Below are 24,101 nucleotides of genomic sequence, written 5' to 3'. Positions count from 1 at the left end.
CTGTGACTTGACTTGCCTCATGAAGATCAGCTTAGACTTGACTTGACTCATGAAGATCAGTTGTGACTTGATGGGTCTCCTGAGGATCAGCTGTGACTTGACTTGACCCATGACAATCAACTTTGACTTGACTTGACTCAGGAAGATCAGCGGTGACTAGACTAGGCTCATAATAATGAACAGTGACTTGACCTGACTCATAATAATGAACTGTGACTTGACTTGCCTCATGAAGATCAGCTTAGACTTGACTTGACTCATGAAGATCAGTTGTGACTTGATGGGTCTCCTGAGGATCAGCTGTGACTTGACTTGACCCATGACAATCAACTTTGACTTGACTTGACTCAGGAAGATCAGCGGTGACTAGACTAGGCTCATAATAATGAACAGTGACTTGACCTGACTCACGAGGAACAGCTGTGACTTGACTTGCCTCATGAAGATCAGCTGTAACTTGAGAGTCAATGAAAATGGGAAGGGTGACCTCTGATGGTTAGCCGAAGGAGTTCATGGACCGGATTCGTGACAATTATAATGCCTTAAGAATACCTTTATAATGTATTATAAATACAGGCTTCATAGAAAGTGTTACCTTTTTTTCAGCACACACAGAACAGACAGCTAGCAAATACCTACACAATTGTGTGTTGTTGTTTCACTTAAGCTGGCATGAAATGAAAATTCACCTTATCTATTTTCAAAATGCATGTTATATGTATTATTATAAATTATTATTTCAAGCATTTTTTATTTTTATTTATTTATTTTATTTTTGGGACCTCATCATTTTTAATAAAAATGTTATAACTGGATTTTCCAGTGAAATGGCAGACTTCTCTCTGATGACATATGCAAGAATTCAACCATTTAGTCCACTTAAACCCACCCCTGCAAGCTCACATTCATCTACCTCCACTTTTGAGTGAGATGTTGAGTTGTTTTTTAACCATAAAATGAAAGTCAGTAGGGTCAAGTATTGTTTTGGACTCCATTGACTTTCAATACATAGACAAAAACAACTGAAACATTCTTCAAAATACTTTTATAAACCTTTAAAGTAAGCATGACATTTCTAAATCTATTTTCTAAATGCATGTTATACATGTTTCTTTTTGTTGTTACTGTTGTTTCTTCTCTCTGGTGACAGATGCAGGACTAATTTAGTAATAATTTATTCCGCTTAATCCCCACTCCTTTCTTACAATCAACTACAAGCTTGCATTCAGATCTGCCCCTATCCAACCAATAACCCATGCATAGAACCAAGATCCTTCCCTACATTTTATCCTTGTGGGAGATGGATGTCACAATACAGAAGAAAAGCTCTGAGGCTACTTTTTCGCTAGCCCCAAACCCATTTCACATACTGTAACTCCAGCATCTTGCAAGCATTTGAATCCAGACCTTGTGAGAGCTTACGCAGCCACAAGGCATGCTGGGTAATGTCGGGTAATGCCACTAATGTTAGTTTGGTTAAAAATGGCTAACACAAAGTGGTTTACGTTGTTGGCATCCATGTTTCTTGCGGTGAAATGTTAAAATGTTGCTATGGCTATTTTAACAATGAGCAACAACTCTATTCTGTACAAACATGGAATGATATTTAGGAGATTTCTCACACCAATAAATTGCTCTATTGTCTCTCCCAAAACTACAGTATGCCTATAACTCATATGATTCATTTACTTCTGAAGCTCTTGCAGCATGTGCAGTGTTCATATTTTAATGTTAGTTTGTGTGGTTAAAGCAGAGCATGTATAGTCTTTCATTTGAAATGGGTGAGCCCAGAGAAAAATGCTTACATATTTTCGTTTAAACCACACTTCACTGTTATATTTTGCCATATAGCTGCAACGGAGCAAAACCAACTACCAAACTATTAGAGGGTTTGTTAACTGACAGAAAACCTAAAAGCTTTTGAAATAGTTTTTATTTGTTTGAATTGTAGAGACTGAAGGATACACTGCCTTCATTGAAATGTCAGGAAGCAGCCACACACTTCAAATGGACTCCGACATCTCTTCAAGGAGAGGTTTTCCGTGTCAGCACAATCTGATTGCTCACTCCACTTGATTCTGTGACTTCATTTCTAAGCTTAATAAGAACATGATGTTAATCCAGTGGCTTGATCGGGTTCGACGGCCCTTATTGATCACAAAAGTCCATAACGTCTGCCTTTTACGCTGACAAAGCTACCAAGCTATGCATTTACTCTCTTCCTCTCTGATATTCCAAAATGGACAATAAAAGTTTCCATCTTGTAGGATCAGGCTATTTTAATGGTCTAAAGCTATATGCATACAGTAATTCTCAATTAGCTGTAGACCAGTGACCTTAACCCCTAGTAAACATTCCATCATTGCACATGGCTGCCGATAACTGGTGGCTTACATCACCCATTAATGCCTATCCATCAATGTTGTTTATGCTGTCTCTTTACTCTTGGCGAGGACTCAATCTAATTAAACATTCAAATCTAGAAGCACCACGGTGCCAAATACATAAATATGTGCCTCACTCAGAGGGGTAACTGAAGTATTAGACATTTAGAATAATGAAATGTGACCATATATGCATTGGCACTAACAGCAGCCCCATTTGCCTAATTACACATTGAGGACATCATCGGATCCCTTGTAATAGACAATGGACCTTTTTCACATTTCCGGGGTTCTCAGCAGTAGAAGTCATCATAGTTGGGTAAACTTCTATAGCAGTGAATGGGGGACTACCACAAATAATTTTTTTTGCATTCTCTTTTGCTCAAATAGCAAATGAAAAAGTCCGTGATAGTGTTTTCATAACTTTAAAAAAAAGGGGTGGATAGAGAGAGACTGATAACAGCAGTCAGTAGAGAGAACAATGACAAATTTACCATCAGTAGTTAAGGTTTTTTTTTTTTTTGTTATTTAATGCAAAGGTAATATAATACAATGTATAGTGTTATAAATGTACATACTTTTTTTTTTTAATGAAGATACAAAAAACTTTGGAGAGGGGCTGGCTCCAGGCATGGACAGGGTTGGGCTAAGCCCACCCAAATGACAGGGTTGGGCTAAGCCCACCCAAATGACAGTCTTGCCCACCCATTCAGAATTGGATAACGATTGAGTTATTTTTTATGCAGTGATTAAAACCAATCTGAAGTGGACTGTATTTTAAGAAGTTTAAGATATAGTTGGAGACTGTCACGGTGCAGGGTGCCTTCTCGGCTTCCCCTGCGGTCTGTGTTGTCCTGTCATGTTCGGTAGCTCGTGGTCTGGGCAATCAGCGCTGATCTCGCAGCGGGGGTTCGCGGATCACAAGCTGACTCTCCCCCACCTGTCGCTCATTCCCCCACTCACTTATATGTCTCTGCCTGTCTGTCCTTTGTCGTGAGTAGATTGTTTTGTCCTTGCTCGTGTCTTTGTGTGACTTGTGTGTGCAAGCATCAGTGTCTGACCCTCTGTTCTCCTGTGCTCAAGGACTCGTAATACGGAGATCCGGCAGCTCGAGTGGTCCACAGTGTCTGCCGGCCAGCTCTGGAATCTCCGCTCACTTGAGCAGCAGTTAACTATTGTTTATGTTATTTTGTGTTTTGTGGCGAGAATAAAGACCCTCCTTTCTCACTACTCTGAATCTGAGTCCTCTCTCTATCCCAGACCCTGACAGAATCTACTCACCATAAATGGATTCAGCAGAGGAGACGGAGTTGCGCCGAGCCCTCCCGCAGCTGGGCTCTCTTCTGGGGCGACAACAGGAGGAACTTGCGGCTTCTCGTCGCGCTTACTCTGAGATTTCTCTCCAACTCAACCAGCTGGCAGAACGTCTGGACCAGCTGCAGGCCAGCTCTTCGGCAGCCCGGGCTGGCACACCCATGCCTGGCTCTGAAGGAGCCATTCCTCGCCACGCGGAACCGCAGCTTAATCCGCCTGCTCCATACTCGGGTGAGCCCAACTCATGTCGGTCATTCCTGTCCCAATGCTCACTGACTTTCACTCTCCAGCCTTCTTGTTTCCCCACGGAGCAATCCAGGGTAGCGTTCGTCATCACGCTCTTGGTGGGTCAAGCGAGAGAGTGGGGAACGGCCATGTGGGATAGCGAGCATGACTGCTGTTTGTCCTTTGAGGCATTCTCGAAGGAGTTGCGCAAGGTGTTCGATCGCTCGGCGCGGGGAATTGAGGCGGCACGAGCCCTGTCGCTGCTCTAGCAGGGACAGCAGTCCGTGTCCGGTTACTCAATTGAATTCTGCACGCTCGCCGCATCCTGCGGCTGGAATGAGAAGGCACTCTGGGATCACTTCCTCCACGGCCTGGCTGAGCATGTGAACGACGAGATCTATTCCCTTGAGCTGCCTTCTGGCTTGAATGGATTGGTCGATCTCGCCATTCGGGTCGACGACTGGATGGCTCTCCGTTCCTGGCACCGCAGAAGGGGAATTCCCCGCGAGCACGTCACTGGGGCGGAGTTAGTAGCGGCATGTGACACGCTGTCTTAACGCTGTCTCAACGCCTCATCCTCCCAGATGAGGAGCCCATGCAAGTCGGGAGAGCACGGCTGACCATAGGGGAGCGACGGCGTCGCCTGGCCAATCAGCTTTGTCTCTACTGCGGGGAGGCGTGCCATGTTGCAGCGGCGTGCCCTGTTGCGGGGCGATGCTTATCACGCAGGGGAGAGCGCATGGTGAGCGTCACTACTACTCAACTGCCATCTGGTGGCCGGTCAGAGTTTCAAGCTTCATTACAGTTTGGGGGAGCTGTCTTCCAAGTTTCCGCTTTAATCGACTCTGGAGCGGAGGGCGACTTCATGGATTCCAGATTGGCTACACATCTGGGGATTTCGTCCGTTGCCCTGGCCGAACCTATTTCTGCCAGGACCCTTTGTGGCACCCATCTCACTAATATTACCCACGTTACTAAGTTTGTTATGCTAACCTTGTCTGGTAATCATGCCGAGGAGATCCGATTCCTCCTTATTCATTCGCCCACCGCTCCAGTGGTGTTGAGTCACACCTGGTTGGTTAAATATAACCCCCATATTGATTGGGCTTGCGGGTCTATTTTGGCTTGGAGCCCTTTCTGTTTAGCTCAGTGTTTAGGTGCTGCATTTTCCCCAGTCTTGTCTTGTTCTGTGTTGCAGGAGGAGCCGGTGAGCCTGGCGGATGTACCAGAGGCTTACCATGACTTGAGAGTGGGTTTCAGTAACTCCCGAGCTTCATCTCTGCCTCCGCATCGCCCGTACGACTGTGCGATTGACCTGTTGCCTGGCACTTGTCCACCTAAGGGGCGCCTATACTCTCTGTCTGGTCCAGAGAGAGAGAGACCATGGAGAGGTATATACACGATTCTCTGGTAGCAGGCATTATCCGTCCCTCTTCCTCTCCAGCTGGGGCGGGGTTCTTCTTTGTGGAGAAGAAGGATGGTTCGCTGCGCCCCTGCATTGACTATCGGGGGTTGAATGACATCACGGTAAAGAATCGTTATCCTTTGCCGTTGATGTCATCGGCCTTCGAACTCTTGCAGGGGGCAACCATCTTTACGAAGTTGGACCTCCGCAGTGCTTCTCACTTGGTTCGGATTAGGGAGGGGGACGAATGGAAGACCGCCTTTAACACCCATACGGGGCATTTTGAGTATTTGGTTATGCCTTTCGGGCTTTCTAACTCACCGGCGGTCTTTCAGGCACTCGTCAACGACGTGCTCAGAGACATGGTCAATCAGTTTGTTTTTGTTTACATCGACGACATCCTGATCTTTTCCCAGAACGAGCGCGAGCATGTCCAGCACGTCAGGCGAGTGCTCCAGTGGCTGATGGAGAATCGTCTATTCGTCAAGTTGGAGAAGTGTGAGTTTCACGCACGGTCGGTTCCGTTCCTGGGATTTATTCTCTCGCCTGAAGGTATCCGAATGGATCTCGCCAAGGTAAAGGCTGTTGCTGATTGGCCCACCCCAGATAGTCGTAGAGCGGTCCAGCGTTTTTTGGAGTTTGCCAATTTTTACAGGCGGTTCATTTGGAACTTTAGCCAGGTCACCCTTCCTCTGACTGATCTCACGTCCACTAAGAAACAATTATGTTGGTCAGCGTAGGCCCAAACTGCGTTTGAGACCTTAAAGAGTCGATTTATTTCGGCTCCTATTTTAACCACCCCTGACCCGTCTCGTCAGTTCATTTTGGAGGTGGATGCGTCCGAGGTGGGGGTTGGGGCAGTTCTGTCTCAGAGATCAGCTTCAGACGAGAAAATACATCCCTGCGCTTTTCTTTCCCATCGTTTAACCCCCGCGTAACGGAACTACGACATCGGGAATAAGGAGTTACTAGCTGTCAAGCTGGCGCTGGAGGAGTGGCGCCACTGGTTAGAGGGAGCGGGTTTTCCGTTTATCGTTTGGACTGGCCACAAGAATCTGGAGTATATCCGCCAAGAGAATAAATTCCAGGCAGGCTCGCTGGGCATTATTTTTTGGACGTTTCAGGTTTACCATTTCTTATCGCCTGGGCTCTAAGAATGGTAAACCTGACGCGCTGTCGTGAATCTTTGAGGCTGAGCCTAGTCCCACCCTCCCCGTGGCTATTCTGCGTCCCGAACGGGTTGTGGCGGCGGTCACCTGGGGGGGGGAGTCCAAGGTCCGCACGGCGCTACGCAACGTTTCTGTTCCCGCGGGATGCCCAGAGGGTCTGCTCTTCGTGCCCGAGTCAGTCCGAACTAGCGTCCTACAGTGGGGCCACTCTTCTAGCCTAGCTTGCCACCCTGGAGCGACTTGCACTTGTAGGTTAATCAAGTAACGGTTTTGGTGGCCGTCTGTGTCGCGGGATGCTCGACGGTTTGTGATGGCCAGTCCGATTTGTGCTGCAGGTAAGGGCTCCAATCGACCCCCAGCAGGGCTACTCCAGCCGTTGTCGGTCCCTTCGCGGCCCTGGTCACACATAGCAATGGACTTTGTTACTGGCTTGCCTCCGTCTAGTGGCAAGTCAGTAGTTCTCACTGTGGTGGACAGGTTCTCAAAGGCAGCCCATTTTATTCCCCTCCCCAAATTGCCTTCAGCGAGGGAGACAGCGACGATTGTCTTAGATCACGTTTTTCGCATTCATGGCCTCCCGGTGAACGTGGTTTCTGACAGGGGTCCCCAGTTTGTGTCTAAGTTTTGGACAGGGTTCTGGGAGCGACTGCGAGCCTATCCTCCGGATATCACCCGCAGACTAAAGGTCAGGCCGAGCATGCCAACCAGGATTTGGAGAGGGTTCTGCGCTGTGTGGCGTCTGTTGAACCGTCATCTTGGAGTTCCAGGTTAACCATGGTCGAGTACGCACATAACTCCCTCCCGGTCTCGTCTACGGGTTTATCTCCCTTCCAGTGCTGTTTAGCCTACCAGCCACCATTATTCCTCTCCCAAGAATCCGATGCCGTTGTTCCTTCCGCGTATGCATTTATTCAGAGATGCCTCCTTACATGGAGGATCACCAGAGAAGCCCTCACTCGGACTGGCGAGAGGAACAAGGCGTCGGTGGACCGTCACCGTACTAAGCCCCCACTTTACGTGTGTGGTCAGAGAGTCTGGTTGTCCAGGTTAACCATGGTCGAGTACGCACATAACTCCCTCCCGGTCTCGTCTACGGGTTTATCTCCCTTCCAGTGCTGTTTAGCCTACCAGCCACCATTATTCCACTCCCAAGAATCCGATGCCGTTGTTCCTTCCGCGTATGCATTTATTCAGAGATGCCTCCTTACATGGAGGATCACCAGAGAAGCCCTCACTCGGACTGCTTTGGTCTTTGCGTCGTCGGTGGACCGTCACCGTACTAAGCCCCCACTTTACGTGTGTGGTCAGAGAGTCTGGTTGTCGTCTAAGGACATCAACTTCAGACTGCCCTCACGTAAACTGGGACCCAAATTTGTTGGACTGTTTATGATCACTAAGGTGCTCAGTCCGGTGTCGGTGCGACTCTAATTAACCCCGCAGCTTAAAAGGATCCACCCGGTTTTCCATGTTTCCAAAATCAAACCCGTCTTTCGCGCCCCCCTTCAGCCCTTGACCTCCACCCCTCCGCCTCCCAGGCTTATCGAGGGGTCGCCAGCCTATACTGTGTGGTGGCTCATTGATGTGAGGCGTAGGGGTAGAGGTCACCAATACCTGGTAGACTGGGAGGGGTATGGTCCGGAGGAGAGATGTTGGATTCCGGCTCACGGCATTCTGGATCGCGCTCTCATCGATCTGTTTCATCAGCGTCATGGTAGGTCCTCCTTATATGTCTCTGCCTGTCTGTCCTTCGTCGTGAGTAAGACAAGGCAAGGCAAGGCAAGTTTATTTGTATAGCACATTTCATACACAATGGTAATTCAAAGTGCTTTACATAAAATAAAATAAAAACAATAATCACAACAATAAAACAAGGAATTTAAAGAGTAGATTGTTTTGTCCTTGCTCTTGTCTTTGTGTGACTTGTGTGTGCAAGCATCAGTGTCTGACCCTCTGTTCTCCTGTGCTCAAGGACTCGTAATACGGAGATCCGGCAGCTCGAGTGATCCGCAGTGTCTGCCGGCCAGCTCTAGAATCTCCGCTCAATTGAGCAGCAGTTAACTATTGTTTATGTTATTTTGTGTTTTGTGGCGAGAATAAAGACCCTCCTTTCTCACTACTCTGCATCTGAGTCCTCGCTCTATCCCAGACCCTGACAGAGACTGCCCCAACAATAATAAAATAACACCAGAAAATTGCAGCATTATTCTTTTATTAGCTGAATGCAAGGCGTGCTGAATTCACGAGGCTTCAGTCTGTTGCAGAAAAGCAGAGGCTGACAACGAGTGAAAACGGGCAGAAATATTTGCGCGCTATCACGGGGAGTTTAATAGGCTACATGAATATGTGTCATATAGCCGACTGAAATTACCTGAGCAATTTTAATGTTCTAAAAAAACCTGCTCATTCAATAACGTGCATGGACGGGGCAAGAGCATATATGAGCATCTAAAATGCATGTAGGCTATACAGATCAGTTGAAAGTCTACCCATTTTGGATTGCTGTTAATGCTGAATGTAAGAATGAAACTGAAAGTAAAGAGCTTGTGCGGTGAAAGCTGCGTTCGTTGTAACAGTCGGCTGTAGAAACATAGCGTCCCCCGACATAAACGACCAGCAATATCCAGTAATGCAAACTATTTGAATTTTTTTTGTCAAATTCCACGGTTTTGAATGGAAAGCAGGTTTGCCATTTACACGATTCATGTAATTTATAATTGATTATGACGACAATAGCATTTTTCTGTTTTGCGTTTTCAACTGAAATTGAGTGCATATTGTAAAATAAAAATATTATTTGCAGGTCAGATTGATTACTTTACAAAAAATTGTATTCTTGTTCTTTTAGGCCTACTGTTCTTTTTTTCTTTAATTGATTCCCCTAAATCCATTTAAATCCTTTATTTATTTAGTTTCTTTAAATAAATACCATAGTGGTCTGGTCTTTATATTTTCCTCAAAACAATTGGTCCCTCCAATATTCTAGACATGATTACAGCCTTGTTTAGTTTAAATAAAAAAAGTTAGTTGAAAAGAGTCACTAGTGTAGAAACAATAATCCAGAGAAATAGAAGTTTTTTTTTTTTACTATTCAATAAAGAAAAAAAAAAGTTTATTTTGCTGTGAAAGTGCATGATATTCTAGGCTTCCCATGAAAGCTTTTTTCAGTGTACATACAATATAGTTAATATAACAATATGCACAATATAAATATCTTCTAGACCAGTGGTCGCCAACCCGTCGATCGCGGTAAATCTGTATCAATGTCCCAGCAGATCCCGAAAGAAAAACAGTAAAATAAGTACAAAAAAAGCATTACATTTATGGGGTTATATTAATGTATCACTGAAGGGAACTGTCTTGAGAAAAGTTTCGATGGCAATGGCATTTTCTTCTCCGTATAAAGCGCAACTCTTGTACAGCGGTAAACAAAGAAACGCTATATCGCGGTCGGTTCATAAGCAGTGTTGCCAAGTCCGCGGTTTTCCCGCGGAATTGGGCTACTTTAACACTGTTGCCGCGGGTTGTTGTTCATGTCCGCGGGTTAAAGCGACCCCAGTAACGTGATATTTAGTCCCTGGAATGTAAATTTTACTGGAAGATCCCCGCCGGAAAACGTGTATTTTACCCCCGGAATGCGATATTTACAGGGGAATACACCTCGAAACGCGACTGGACTAGTTTTATTGCGAAAACCTGGCAACCCTGTTCATTGGCACCACCTGCTGTCAGAGAGTGCGTCTCATTCAGACCTGCTGTTTTTGTTTCGTGCAGATGTTTTATGTAGCAAATAAATAAATAACACCTAAAGTCAGACCATTCTGTTTTTGTTTTAAATCCTGAAATGAATCTAAATCAAATCAAAAACAACTGCCCGTGCAGATCATGATTAAAATGCAGTGGTTGCCTCTAATTTCAAATGGCTAGATATTTTGGTTTAAAGCCAGTTTGTTTGTTATAAAGCACATAGCCAATAAATACATTTGCTTAAAAATCAGTATCAGTATCCAAATCCAATTTCCTAGTAAAAAAAAAGAAAGAAAGAAAGAAAAGAAAATCTGAATTCTGAATCAGCTATGATCGGCGCATCACTAATTAAAATACTAAGTAAAGGCTTCAAATTTGAAGTACATTCTTGGATGTCTTTTTCTATCAATTCTTCAATAGGTAGATCTTGTCTTTCATAAAGGCCGAGGTCAGGGATCTTGGGCCTAAAAAGGTTGGTGACCACTGTTCTAGACTATGCGATGATATGACCACTAAAAAATGCCCACCCAGGATATCTGCCAGCCCACCCTTCTATAGCCGTCAAGAACCGGGCCTGGAAAGGATTTGCGATGCTGATGACCCTTGAAATGTGTCATCACAGTCTTGTGAAAAAATGTCCATACATTAACAACAGTCTTAATCAGTCAAATGATATGTTTTACTTTCTGTTTACAAAGAGTGGGTCAAATGTCAATAATAAACAATGTAGTAATGGATTATTGTATGGTAAAGCTATGATAAATACCTTCAACCAATATTTGTTCTTTTTGATTATCTGCATAAACTCTACTTAGGCAGTAAGAAACTGTATGACTGGCATGAAAAGTAATCAATCACATTTCCTTTATTCTTATGTGTAATTTAGGGACAGATTTATGTGAAATCGTTTATTTTTACAACAATAGACTGACATGGAAAAAAAAAACCTAATGATTTTTTACTTTTTTTTTAGACATTTTAGACACCAGCAAAATTTCAGAATTCTAGATATCACAGTAAAAACTAATAGTAGAATAACTAATATGAGTAAAAATTAGTGATGGGCAACGATTACATTTTTATTTTTTAATCGCGATTAATCACATGACTGTCTGTTACGATTGACCTATCCTATCACGATTAATCGCATTGTTATGCACAACATTCAATAATGCATTCAAAAGTAGTGTATTTTGCACTTTTTTCATTTAAAGGTACTGCTACATGAACAAAAGTGCTATAATATTTGATTTGCAAACACTTTAAACAAATAAGGTGCTTTTTTACAGCAGCATTAATTTTTCAAAGTAGCAGTTAAAATTGTTCTTGTAAATCTCAACATAACATTAATGGAATCAAATTAATGCGGGTGCGGGCAGGTAGATACTCGTGTATGCGGGATGCGGGATAATAAGTGTGTACTCACACTAGGCAATCTTAACCATGCCAGAGCACGTTTGACCCCCAAAGCCCGGTTCGTTTGACTAGTGTGATCCCTCCGTGCTTGGGCACGTGTAGTGTAGTGTAGCTAACCGCGCTGGAGTGTGGAACATATGATACCTGCAGCATGATTTCGTAAACATTTCTAAGTGGCAAGAGTGATAGATCTGTAAAACAAGATATCTTGTTATATAATAAAATAATTGTCCGCGTTAATCAATTAATGCGTTAACACGATAATAGCATGTTAACTTGTCCAGCTCTTGTAAAAATAAATAAATAAATAAATACATAATAGTGAATAAAAGTAAACATTAAGAACACTTGCAAGAAACAAAGATACAAAAACAAAGATAAAAATAAAATAAATACTAAATAAATAAAGTTTTTCCAGATACAGTACATCTAGTAATATTCATATAAGAAATTCTTCAGAAATTTATAAAAGTAATCACATAAAATATGACTACATAGTCTTCACCATATGAATTAAATACACATTTATAACAGATGTTATTCACAGAAGAAGTTTAAGTTATTTTCCATTTTTCTTTTGTTGTCTGGTTAAGGACACAGACAGCAGCAGGTGTATAAGACTGCTGTCACTTTAAGACCTAATCCACAGATCCGACATATTAACACAAATTAAATAAATGTTTTCCCCAACTGTTTCCCTGGCTGTATTAACATGAATACTCACCAAGAAGAGAAAGCTGTGTTAGTCAATCAGATTTGACTCTTTGTGTGCATCACACATGTGTGCAATAGACTTGCATTTCCACTTCACCCAATTGTTTTCCGATACAAACCTTACAGTATTATAGCTAATACAACTGGTGCCAGAATGGCAATGTAAAATTTTATCATAATTTATAAAGTCCCCTGATTCAAGCTTGTTCATGTGAAGTACTTTGTCTTTTGATGGTGGCCATGCTCTCCACCAGTTTTTCATGGCTTCAGAGCTAAATCAATTTGACACCAAACATTTTAGTCAACAAGACATTTTGGAGACGTTAAAGTGCTTTTTGGCAACACATCAAATACCAAAAATGTATTAGTTCGGCTGCATTACCTTAAGCCATCCTCACGTGCCCATTCCTCATCTCAAGTGCTGCTGATTTGTGTAAATATGAATGAATTATGTGTGACACGTATTAACACCTGAGGGATCATTATACAATAAATCACACAGATGGGTGGAAATAAACTGTACAGCCACACACTGGGACAGACACATTCAAATGCTGCTCATAAGCAGCAAGTAGAAAGTGCATTTACCATTGAAAACACATGGTGCTGAAGACCATTTCAGGTCCTCCTTGACAAACAGACAAACAGATATCAAACACAAAACCAAAGTTAAGGATGGCAGCAGCCAGGACAGAACATCTGAGAACTGTGGTGGAATAAAAATGTGCCTTAGAAACTCAGAAATGATGGACAACCACAAAATTAAATAAAAGTGGCAAAAACAAAAACTGACCAGTTTAAAATGAGAATTTGATGTCACAATTTGCTTCTTGCTGCATTAATTCCATTATTCTGATTGAAAGATTCTGAGAACGCAAAACATTTGTTATAATGTAATGCATAGTAATTACATTCACTCAGACGTGTGTACTCGCTTTAAACAGAGAGTTGATTTATTTCTCCATTACAATGTTATTTATAGCGACTAGCTCAAAACCAGCACTTCAATCTGAAGAATAAATTGTTTCTACACAGTGAGCCTGTAAAAGGACTGCTGACCCTCTTGTGTTTGCACTGTTGATGCAGTGCACTTCCTCTAAAGCAATTTGTTTATTGAGAAAAAACACTGAGAAAAAAATGGAAAACAAACGGAGGAGAAGACACGGAAGTTACTGTTTGGGTCGGTCCTTCTGTCACACTTCTCGGGAGGCAAGGAGCGAGGAACGAGGAAACACGGAGATAACTTCAATTCACAGTCTTTAATGATCACATGGCATTAATGCGCAATAAACACTGGGTGATTGGGAAAACACAGGTGCAAGGAATGACTAATTAAAGGGAACACAGCACACCTGGGGAGGGAAAACACAACACAAACCCCGAGGTCCGAGGCGGAGTTATGTCCCGCCATAGTCAGCTCACCCTCAGCCATGATGCAGGGGGCGGAGCTCCTCTCCGCGCTCACACCGTCCATGGCTTGCTCCCTCGTGGTGGGCACTGTCGCCGGCTCTCGCACCTGGTCTGACGGGTTGGGCTCAACTTCCGAGGCGATCCTCTGCACAGTCGCTTGGCTTCGTTCTGGCTCGCGGATCGCGGCAGGAAATGGCTCTCCGTCATCGGTGGGCTCAGGCTGATGCTCCGTACCGCGGGGAGATGGTTTCAGTTAATGTTTGTCGGTCCTCGAACGTAATTCCATGTGTTCCTGTGTCTCCTACGGTCCCCATGTGATTCAAAGACTGTGAATTGAAGTTATCTCCGTGTTTCCTCGTTCCTCGCTCCTTGCCTCCCGAGAAGTGTGACATAAACATAGCCTAAAAGATGTGGAAACTGAAAACTATTTGATCTTAATTAAAACTATTTGCACTGATTTCTTGTGTTGGTTATATTTTGTTCCTTTGTGCTTTTTTGTTCCTTTGTGCAGTGGCTCAGGACACAAGTCTATGTAAAAATGTCTGATACTGAGATACTGGGAAAGTTGGCTTCAGGACACAAACTGCTCTACTCAGGGTCGCCAAATGAAGATGATAACTACAGAAATGGAGTCACACTCATGCTGACCAAGAAAGCAAGCAGAAGCCTGTTAGGATAGAAACCCATCAGCGAGGGGATTCTTAAAGCTCAATTCCGTGCTACGTTCCAAAGGTGACCATTGTTCAGTACTATGCACTAACAAATGCTGCAGACCAAAAGACTAATGGCAGCTTTTATGAGCAGCTGCAGAATATGCTGGATGAGACACCAAAAAGGGACATTGTCATCATACTTGGTGACTTCAACGCAAAAAGACGGAACACAGGCAGAGAGCTCATCATGGGCACAGAAGGCCTAGGAAACAAAAATGAGAATGGAGAGCTGCTTGTTGACTTCTGCGGATTAGTGATTAGAATAACTCCACTCTAGTGATTAGTCTTTTCACACTACAAGATCCACAAGGCAACATAGATCTCTCCATATGCAAGAGCAGAGGACCATATTGATCACCCTCTAGGACATCAGGGCATACATAGTTGCCAATGTTGGATCTGGCCAGGAGATTATGCAGTTTGTGGAAGAAGATACTAAATTAATGAGTCTTTCTTACAGAGGCAGATGAGATTAGGTAGCAGAACCGGAGGATGAAGCACACACCTCAGTATGGAACAGCGCTGGAGCAGAGGACAGATAAGTATCACTTGGAAACACACTCCTGGACCACTTAAGATTAGCACATGGAAAATCATTTGGAAACAAAAGGAGCAGGAGATTGCTGAAAAGGGTCTGCGTCCTTGTCTATGTCATTGAGTGAACTGAGGTATGTGCTTGTATGAGGTGAGTAATGAGATAGATGCCGGTGATTAGAACTCTGGTTTCTGGGATCACTGAGTGGTGGTGGTGGTGAGACTGGTGAACCTGTGACAGTTCTTTAAAGTCTACATTAAATTGTAACGGAACAAAACATTATTTTACCCTGTAAACATAACTGATTAAAATTTTGGTTTTAAGAGTAAAAATATTAAAGGGGTCATATGATGCGATCAGGACTGTTTCCTGATCTTGGAAGAGTAGACTACAATGCCGGCTGTTCTGACTCACAAACTGTAAGTACTTTTTTTTATATTTAAAGAATTTGCCACTGACGATTCAAACGCGAGTTTTGAGCAGTGTAGAGTAGCACTTGTGGTTTGTCATTTCTCCGATCAAAAATGCAGACATGGTTTTATGTTTATGCGGCGCGATGCAATGCAACGCGTAAAAAGACAGTATAAGTCATTATAATCCGTAATTATGTCCTCACTGGATGCAACAAATACCTCGTTTATAATGGGTTTTAATGTTTTTTTCTCGTCACAAGGCATCACAATATGGTAAGGGGGGTAACATTTTGTCACACACTTGAGGTATTCTCAGGGTCGCCAAATGAAGATGATAACTACAGAAATGGAGTCACACTCATGCTGACCAAGAAAGCAAGCAGAAGCCTGTTAGGATAGAAACCCATCAGCGAGGGGATTCTTAAAGCTCAATTCCGTGCTACGTTCCAAAGGTGACCATTGTTCAGTACTATGCACTAACAAATGCTGCAGACCAAAAGACTAATGGCAGCTTTTATGAGCAGCTGCAGAATATGCTGGATGAGACACCAAAAAGGGACATTGTCATCATACTTGGTGACTTCAACGCAAAAAGACGGAACACAGGCAGAGAGCTCATCATGGGCACAGAAGGCCTAGGAAACAAAAATGAGAATGGAGAGCTGCTTGTTGACTTCTGCGGATTAGTGATTAGAATAACTCCACTCTAGTGATTAGTCTTTTCACACTACAAGATCCACAAGGCAACATAGATCTCTCCATATGCAAGAGCAGAGGACCATATTGATCACCCTCTAGGACATCAGGGCATACATAGTTGCCAATGTTGGATCTGGCCAGGAGATTATGCAGTTTGTGGAAGAAGATACTAAATTAATGAGTCTTTCTTACAGAGGCAGATGAGATTAGGTAGCAGAACCGGAGGATGAAGCACACACCTCAGTATGGAACAGCGCTGGAGCAGAGGACAGATAAGTATCACTTGGAAACACACTCCTGGACCACTTAAGATTAGCACATGGAAAATCATTTGGAAACAAAAGGAGCAGGAGATTGCTGAAAAGGGTCTGCGTCCTTGTCTATGTCATTGAGTGAACTGAGGTATGTGCTTGTATGAGGTGAGTAATGAGATAGATGCCGGTGATTAGAACTCTGGTTTCTGGGATCACTGAGTGGTGGTGGTGGTGAGACTGGTGAACCTGTGACAGTTCTTTAAAGTCTACATTAAATTGTAACGGAACAAAACATTATTTTACCCTGTAAACATAACTGATTAAAATTTTGGTTTTAAGAGTAAAAATATTAAAGGGGTCATATGATGCGATCAGGACTGTTTCCTGATCTTGGAAGAGTAGACTACAATGCCGGCTGTTCTGACTCACAAACTGTAAGTACTTTTTTTTATATTTAAAGAATTTGCCACTGACGATTCAAACGCGAGTTTTGAGCAGTGTAGAGTAGCACTTGTGGTTTGTCATTTCTCCGATCAAAAATGCAGACATGGTTTTATGTTTATGCGGCGCGATGCAATGCAACGCGTAAAAAGACAGTATAAGTCATTATAATCCGTAATTATGTCCTCACTGGATGCAACAAATACCTCGTTTATAATGGGTTTTAATGTTTTTTTCTCGTCACAAGGCATCACAATATGGTAAGGGGGGTAACATTTTGTCACACACTTGAGGTATTCGGCCAATCACAACACATTAAATAGCTGGCCAATCAGAGCACACCTTGCTTTTCAGACCGATGAGCTTTGTAGAAATCGATTCGTTTCAGAAAGGCGGGGCATAGAGGAGAAACAATAATGTAGAGTATGTGGAAAATAATGTTTTTTGAACCTTAAACCGCATAAACACATTTCATTACACCAAATACACAAAATAATGTTCTTATTCAACATCATATGACCCCTTTAAGTAAAGTACAGATTCCCCCCCAAAAAAGTATAGTAGTGAAGTACTATTACTCAAATAATTTTCCAATGGTCTAAAATAAACACATTTCCCTAAACAGATTGTACAGTTTTCTTGATTTCATACAAATGACAAATCACATACATGATTTGCTCAAAGCTCTACAGTACACTACAGTTTTCAAAGATTCAATTCTAGCTTTCACAAGAGGGAAAATTAATACCACCACACAAACACAATGAAATTTAGTGGGGTCCATTGTGTTTGTTGTGAACTGATTTTCATTTTGAATCATTTTGGGTGAATTCCTCCAGAAACTGTGTGTAAAATCATATTTCCAATTGTTTGGTGAGGTAAGATGAAAATAAGTAGCATGCGTATGAAATATCTAATTATAAAGATGTCTCTTTGGGAAAAATGTGAGAGTAACGTGTAATTCATTTGATGGAGTACATCACAGTAATACACCATGCGTCAATTATCATCTGAATACAATTTTAACAAAGCCACACTTACTGTGTTTCAAAGGATTTTAATATTCCCTGCCCTTTGCCAATATCTGAAAAGATTCATCCATCCATCCAAAAAAACCCCCAAAAAAACAATACAGCTTGTTTGACAGGATATGACAAGTTGATACGGTAATTGGGATCCATCCTTAACTGGTCCCGCAGTTATTCGGTCATGCTTGACTTGTGTAGTTAACTAATGTAATTTTCAGAAAAGAGGGCCACAGGAATTCTCTGCTTCCTCCAGCTGCTTGATGTGTAATTACTGTAAGTTTTACAGGTATATCTCATGCTGAGGGGACCTGTCAAGTCAAGTCAAGTCAAGTTTATTTGTACAGCGCTTTTCACGATACAAATCATTGCAAAGCAACTTTACAGCAAATTAAGTTTCTACAATATTTAGTGGTAGCTTATCAGTGGTGACTGTCAGTTAATGTACATATGGCAGAAATGTACGGAAAAATCAATTTAAGACGTAATAAAACAGACGATGAACACTATTAACAGCTATTATTATATGATGCAATCAAACTTATAGCAAAATGTGGTAGTTCTGTATGTTGTTTCAGGGTTGGCATCATCTGAGGTCCTCTGAGGGGTTGCATCATCTCTTCTCAGGTGTTCTGGATACAGACTGAAGCTTGTGTAAATCCTAGTTACAAAAAACAGAGAAACAAATAGAGACATAATTAGCGTAGCTGCTGTTCCAACAGCGCTGCTTTTAGGGAGTGCTGAGCACGGCAGTACAGGAGTGTCATGAGGAAGATAAAGACATTGTGTATGGTTTTATGACACTGTTTGGTTTCCTGCCAAGAGATTATGCAGAGAAAAGTTCCAAAATCATGATCATCGATCAAATCTGCTTTGTCAAATACATATGCGTGACTGTGTCAGCTGCAGGGCTTATATATTTAGAGAGGGGAGGAAGGATAACTCCAGGTTTTGAAATGATTTCCATGAATTTAAATATTGATCTGCTCCAGTAGCTGGTGTTATCTAGAACAGCAATGTGACAGTCAGGCATGCCAAGCTCAAGTTTCCACAGTCTGTGTTCATTTAAGCTTAAAATATTCACAACTAAACACAGTCTGTTTGATCGGCCATGGTTCCAGTGCCATTTTATATAATCACAGCTCAACTGCATTATTCCAAGGTAATGAAAAAATTCTAAAAAAGGTACTGAAATGATCCCATCAGAATGTGCTGTCATATGCATATTTTTCTTTAATGAAAAGCTCTTCCTGTCACAGTAATCATGAATCAAAATGTAATTAGCTTCACAGAGGTTGCTTTAAACTGAATCCAATATTTTTATTTATTATTATTGTCCATTTGTTTAGCATAAATATATGGACTATAACACCCACATAATTTGATGTCATTTAATTAAAATGTACAATATGCATATTTAAACATTTATATTTACAATAATATGCAGTTTAGCTAAAAAAAATACATGGACTAAGCAGCTGAATGTTCATACTGTGTCTTGTTCATTGTTAGAACATTCCAATTAAAAACTGAAATAAAAAAAAAACACAATAAACAGTCTATTCTGTGATTTGTGCCCAACTGTTCTACTCAGTAAACAATCCAAAGTAATGCTCTTTTTTCTCATACACACAATTGCATGAATCTCAGGGTCGGTCATTCAAATAGATTAAACTTAAGAATATATAAAGTGTGGAGTCCTTCAATGTTTTTAAGGGTACATGAGTGGAAATCTGTCTGCAAAATGGAAAACATAGTCATGTGTGTGTCATCAAACAACATTTTAGGTTAAAATATGAAAATATAAGGCAAATACTTTTCTGCAAATCAACTTTCTAAAAGTATTTCAGGTAAATAGTCATTTACTTACAGCAGACTTTGAATGAAAAACCTTTGTAAGTAAAGTCAAACTGGCCTGAAAACATAGTAAGACTTAAATGAAATATTTTAAATGTGTATTTTGTCCACAGTACAAAATTTTCTGTGGGTGACTTCAGTGCCAGTAGAATATAAAGGCATCACAGTCTTATTTAGGTCGGTGAGCATAAATCTGTACTGTGATGTTTTTATTTTATTTTTATTTTTTTTTAATAATATTTTATCTTTGATGTTTGTGTTATTATTGGATGGAGGTGAGCAGCAACCATCCACATTTGTGCTTCTGAGAGTGTGGAGGTGCTATAAGCCCCTTACAGTGCTGCTAATAACAGACATTCAAACATATTTCAAGCTAAATTCTTATGTAAATATAGTACCATGAAATCATAGCTTCTTTGGCTCTTCATATCATCTTATCTCAAAAAGGCAATGAACAAACTGTACACAAGTGGTGGTTAGCAGTTTTCAAGAATGAGGAAAACAGATGTCTATTATGAATGGCAAATTGTGTCCAAAGATCAAATTTTTTTTTCTTTTATTCATTTTTGTGTCTGCAGTCTTGCTAAAAGCTGTCTCAAAATACTTTAGCATTTACACTCACACACACACACACACACACACACACACACATATATATATATGTATATATCGCAAATGGCAATACTCAAGAATCAAGATTGTGAACAACCAAACAGACTTTTTTTGCTACTTATTTGCTGGTAACAAAAATAATATATACAATTCAAATTATTATGAATTATATGGGTTTTTAACAAATTGTAGTTGTATAAAAACTATATTTTTGCGAGTGAACACAAAGTTTCTCAGGGGAGCGCAAAAATAAAAACTATATTTTTGCGAGTGAACACAAAGTTTCTCAGGGGAGCGCAAAAATATTTAAAAATCATTTTTGAGACTTTTTAGGCATTAGCCATCCTTCTAAAATATATATATATTGAATAGCAGGGTCACTGATACTGCTACTAAATGGGCATTGTGATAAAAAATAATATACTTAGGCTCTATGGGATTGTCTCAAATTGTTCTATACAAAGGCAATTAGCAGAGTATACAAACACATTAGTGAGTGAAGCACAGAAATTGCATTTACAACGGTGTATTTTTATACTGGCAGAAAAAAAAAACCTTATTAAACACACTAATATGTTGTGATTGTTCATCTATAATTGCTGGTTTACAGGTACCAGAATTATAATAAGCATGTTGATTTTAAAGGTTTAGCCTTTGCTAGAGGCTATTGCAAAGCACATTTGTATCTATAAACAGCACTTAGAGAGGGTATAGGAGATGGCAATTGATTACCGGTGGACGTTCCAGCAGGGCACTTTTGTAAGAGCTGACAAAAAATCTTCATTCCAAATTGTCTGCAAATATTTATGAAATTCCTCTGTCTCTTTAACATCATTAAAGGCTGAAATAATGCATGTATACGTCTAATGCATGAAATAGAATACACAGCTCACTGCTGAGTAGGGTAAAATTTTAAATTTTTAACTATTGCTCAAATGATTATCTAAAGCAAAATCTTTTGTTTTAGAGCTGTAGCTGTTCTGGGGCTTAGAGCAATTAATGACTCATAATCTCACATGATTTGTTTGCAAAATAAATGATTTAGCCCTGCATAATATTTCCCAAAAGCAACTGATCTTTTAAAAAGTTGCTTTGACACTGTGGAGTTGATGAGGAAATTCGCAAAGAGAAGAGATGGTTTAGAGGCTCACCTCTTTAAGCACTGTGAAAGCACTTCTCAGAAGTATGTGACTGTGGCGTAGTCTGCAGGATCCTCAGAATATTCAGCGGAGGCATGAAATTCTGTATTGGTTTTTGTAAGACTTTGTGTCTGTCTGTCTTACCTTTTTCTTTAGTTTTTTTTCTTTAGGCATAAAGCAGCAGCATGTGCTCTGGAGACTGCAGTTTCTGATTCGGCTCCCTTAATGGTTAATTGTTTGTATTAGAAGATATAATGGATGGAGAATTACAGGAACTCAAAGAGCTGGTGGCTCAACTTAGAGCTGACAATGAGAGGTTGCGCCAGGAAAGGGCATCACAAGAGGCTAGTGTTGCTGGGCCTAGTGCTCCTGCCATGGTGGATGTATCTGTATCTAGGTTTGTGTTCGTGCCAAGAGATAGGAGGCATCCAAAGTTCAGTGGAAAGTCTGGGGTGAGTATTAATGAATGGGTTGAGGAAGCTAGAGCATGTATGCAGGCTCGTTATTTATCCCCTGCAGATCAGGCCTTCTTTATTTTTGATCATTTAGAAGGAGAGGCGCGAGAAGAGATATGATATCGGTCACAAGAGGTGTGTGGAGATCCTGAGAAAATTATTAAAGCACTGCGTGAGTTATATGGATGTTCATTGTCGTATGTAGCTCTGCAGGAAGCTTTCTTTTCCCGGAAGCAGCAAAAGGGGGAAACGCTTTTGGAGTTTTCCCTCACCTTGATGGGCCTCCTGGAGAGGGTTAAGCAACAGTCGCTGAATGTTATGGTAAACGCTGAAACGGTACTTTGAGATCAATTCATTAAACATGTTAATGATTGCACATTGAGACGGGAGCTTAAACAGCTGGTGCATCGACGACCAGATTCCACATTGTTAGAGGTTCGGAGTGAAGCCCTTTGATGGGAGCAGGAAGGGATGCTGGGGGGGTGTGAGGGCCCGAAGTTTATCTGTTCTTTTAGCACATGGCATCCAGTATGCCGTCCAGGGGGATTCGCGGGTGGGGGCTCGTAGCTCGCCTCAGATGTCTGAATTGGGTGAGTTGAAAGAAATTCTGAGAGCGCAGCAAAAGCAAATAAATCAGCTTACGCAAAACTTTGCTCGATGGCAAGGTTCAGACATGTGTAGTCGTGCGCCTCGTAGTGGTCCTGTAATTTGTAGGTGTCAAAAGCCAGGTCATTTTGTGAGGGAGTGTGATGGGGAGCAGGTTCCCCAACGCACTCAGTATTCCACTGTTGGGGTTAGGCAGACCTCTACTTCTGCGCAACCGGAAAACTAGTGCCCACCAGGCTGCAGAGCCACAGCTCGGTTGGGGATCTTATTGGCTCTGTTTTGTCAAATGATCCTGTGCCAGACTCCTGTTTGATGTCCTCCTGTCCTCATCTTGTTGTGTCAATGGGTGGAGTGCCGGAGCCCTGCTTAGTTGATACAGGCTATATGGTCTCCACCGTTACAGAAAGCTGCTTTTTGCAGCATTTTGAACCATGGGGTCAGGTCAGTGGTTACAGCTACGTGCCGCCAATGGTCTATCCATTCCCTATCTTAATTATTTTGAGTTGGATATTAAGCTCTGTGGCCAAGTTGTTTCAAATGGTTTCAAATTGCTGAAATATTCTACTGGAACTGTACTGTTTGAGCCCCCTGAGTCCAGTTTGCCTGCTGGGTTGCTGGCTTTTCCAGCAGTAATTCAGGTAAGCCAAGGGACTGCTTTTATACCTGTGGCTAATGTTGGCATGACTGTTGTCATACTTTATCCTCGTTCCATGATTGGTTCGTTAAGCAGTGTTTATGTGGTGAGTTTGCCCACAGGTGTTACTGAGGTTCAGCCTGTTGTGGCTGTTGTTGGTGCTCAGAATGCGGAGGTGGGATCCACCATCCAGGAGCAGGTCGAGGCAGTGGACCTGTCAAGTTTATCAGAGGTTGAGCAGAGTCAGGTAAGTGCTTTACTGTATAAATTTCAGTCGGTGTTCTCTACCTGGGAGGGAGACTTGGGGTGTACATATTTGATTTCCCACGATATCCCCTTGGTAGATAAAACTCTGGTTCGGCAGCGTTTTCGGCGAATACCCCCATCGGAGTATGAAGTGGTGAAGGCCCATATAAATCAGTTACTGGAGGCTGAGATCATCCGGGAAAGCTGTAGCCCATATGCCTCGCCAATTGTGTTGGTTAAAAAGAAAGACGGTAGTCTGCGCATGTGCATCGACTACCGTCAGTTTAATGCCAAAACTAGGAAAGATGCATTTCCCCTGCCCCGGATTGATGAGTCCTTAGACTCCCTGAGTGGCGCTTGTTGGTTCTCGACCCTTGATCTGGCCAGTGGGTATAATCAGGTTCCAGTCACAGAGAAAGATTGCTTTATGACAGCCTTTTGTACACCTTTCGGTCTCTTTGAGTGGAACCATATGCCCTTTGGCCTGTGTAATGCCCCAGGTACCTTTCAGAGGTTAATGGAGAGGTTGTTCGGGGACCAACAGTGCCAATCTTTACTTTTATACCTGGATGATGTGGTGAAAGTTTCTACATCTGTAGCTCAACATTTGTAACGTCTAGAGGTAGTCTTAAGTCGCTTAGAACATGAAGGACTTAAGGTAAAGTTAAGCAAGTGTGCGTTTTTCAAAAAG

The 24,101-nt window shown here is 41.9% G+C and overlaps 1 long non-coding RNA gene across 1 annotated transcript; it reads right to left on the bottom strand.

Moving 5' to 3' along the window:
• Nucleotides 1–3,371: 3,371 nt before the first annotated feature.
• LOC107565820 (uncharacterized) lies at nucleotides 3,372–3,813 on the bottom strand. Its single transcript, XR_001606432.1, has 2 exons — nucleotides 3,750–3,813; nucleotides 3,372–3,715 (listed from the first exon to the last, which is right to left on the bottom strand). It is a non-coding gene; the product is annotated as an uncharacterized lncRNA (long non-coding RNA).
• Between the last annotated feature and the right edge of the window lie 20,288 nt (nucleotides 3,814–24,101).

The sequence above is a fragment of the Sinocyclocheilus grahami genome, unplaced genomic scaffold, assembly GCF_001515645.1.
Source record: "Sinocyclocheilus grahami isolate Dianchi unplaced genomic scaffold, SAMN03320097.WGS_v1.1 scaffold1029.1, whole genome shotgun sequence".
In the NCBI taxonomy this organism is placed as follows: Eukaryota; Metazoa; Chordata; class Actinopteri; order Cypriniformes; family Cyprinidae; genus Sinocyclocheilus; species Sinocyclocheilus grahami.
This window is presented reverse-complemented; position numbering and strand designations above follow the sequence as displayed.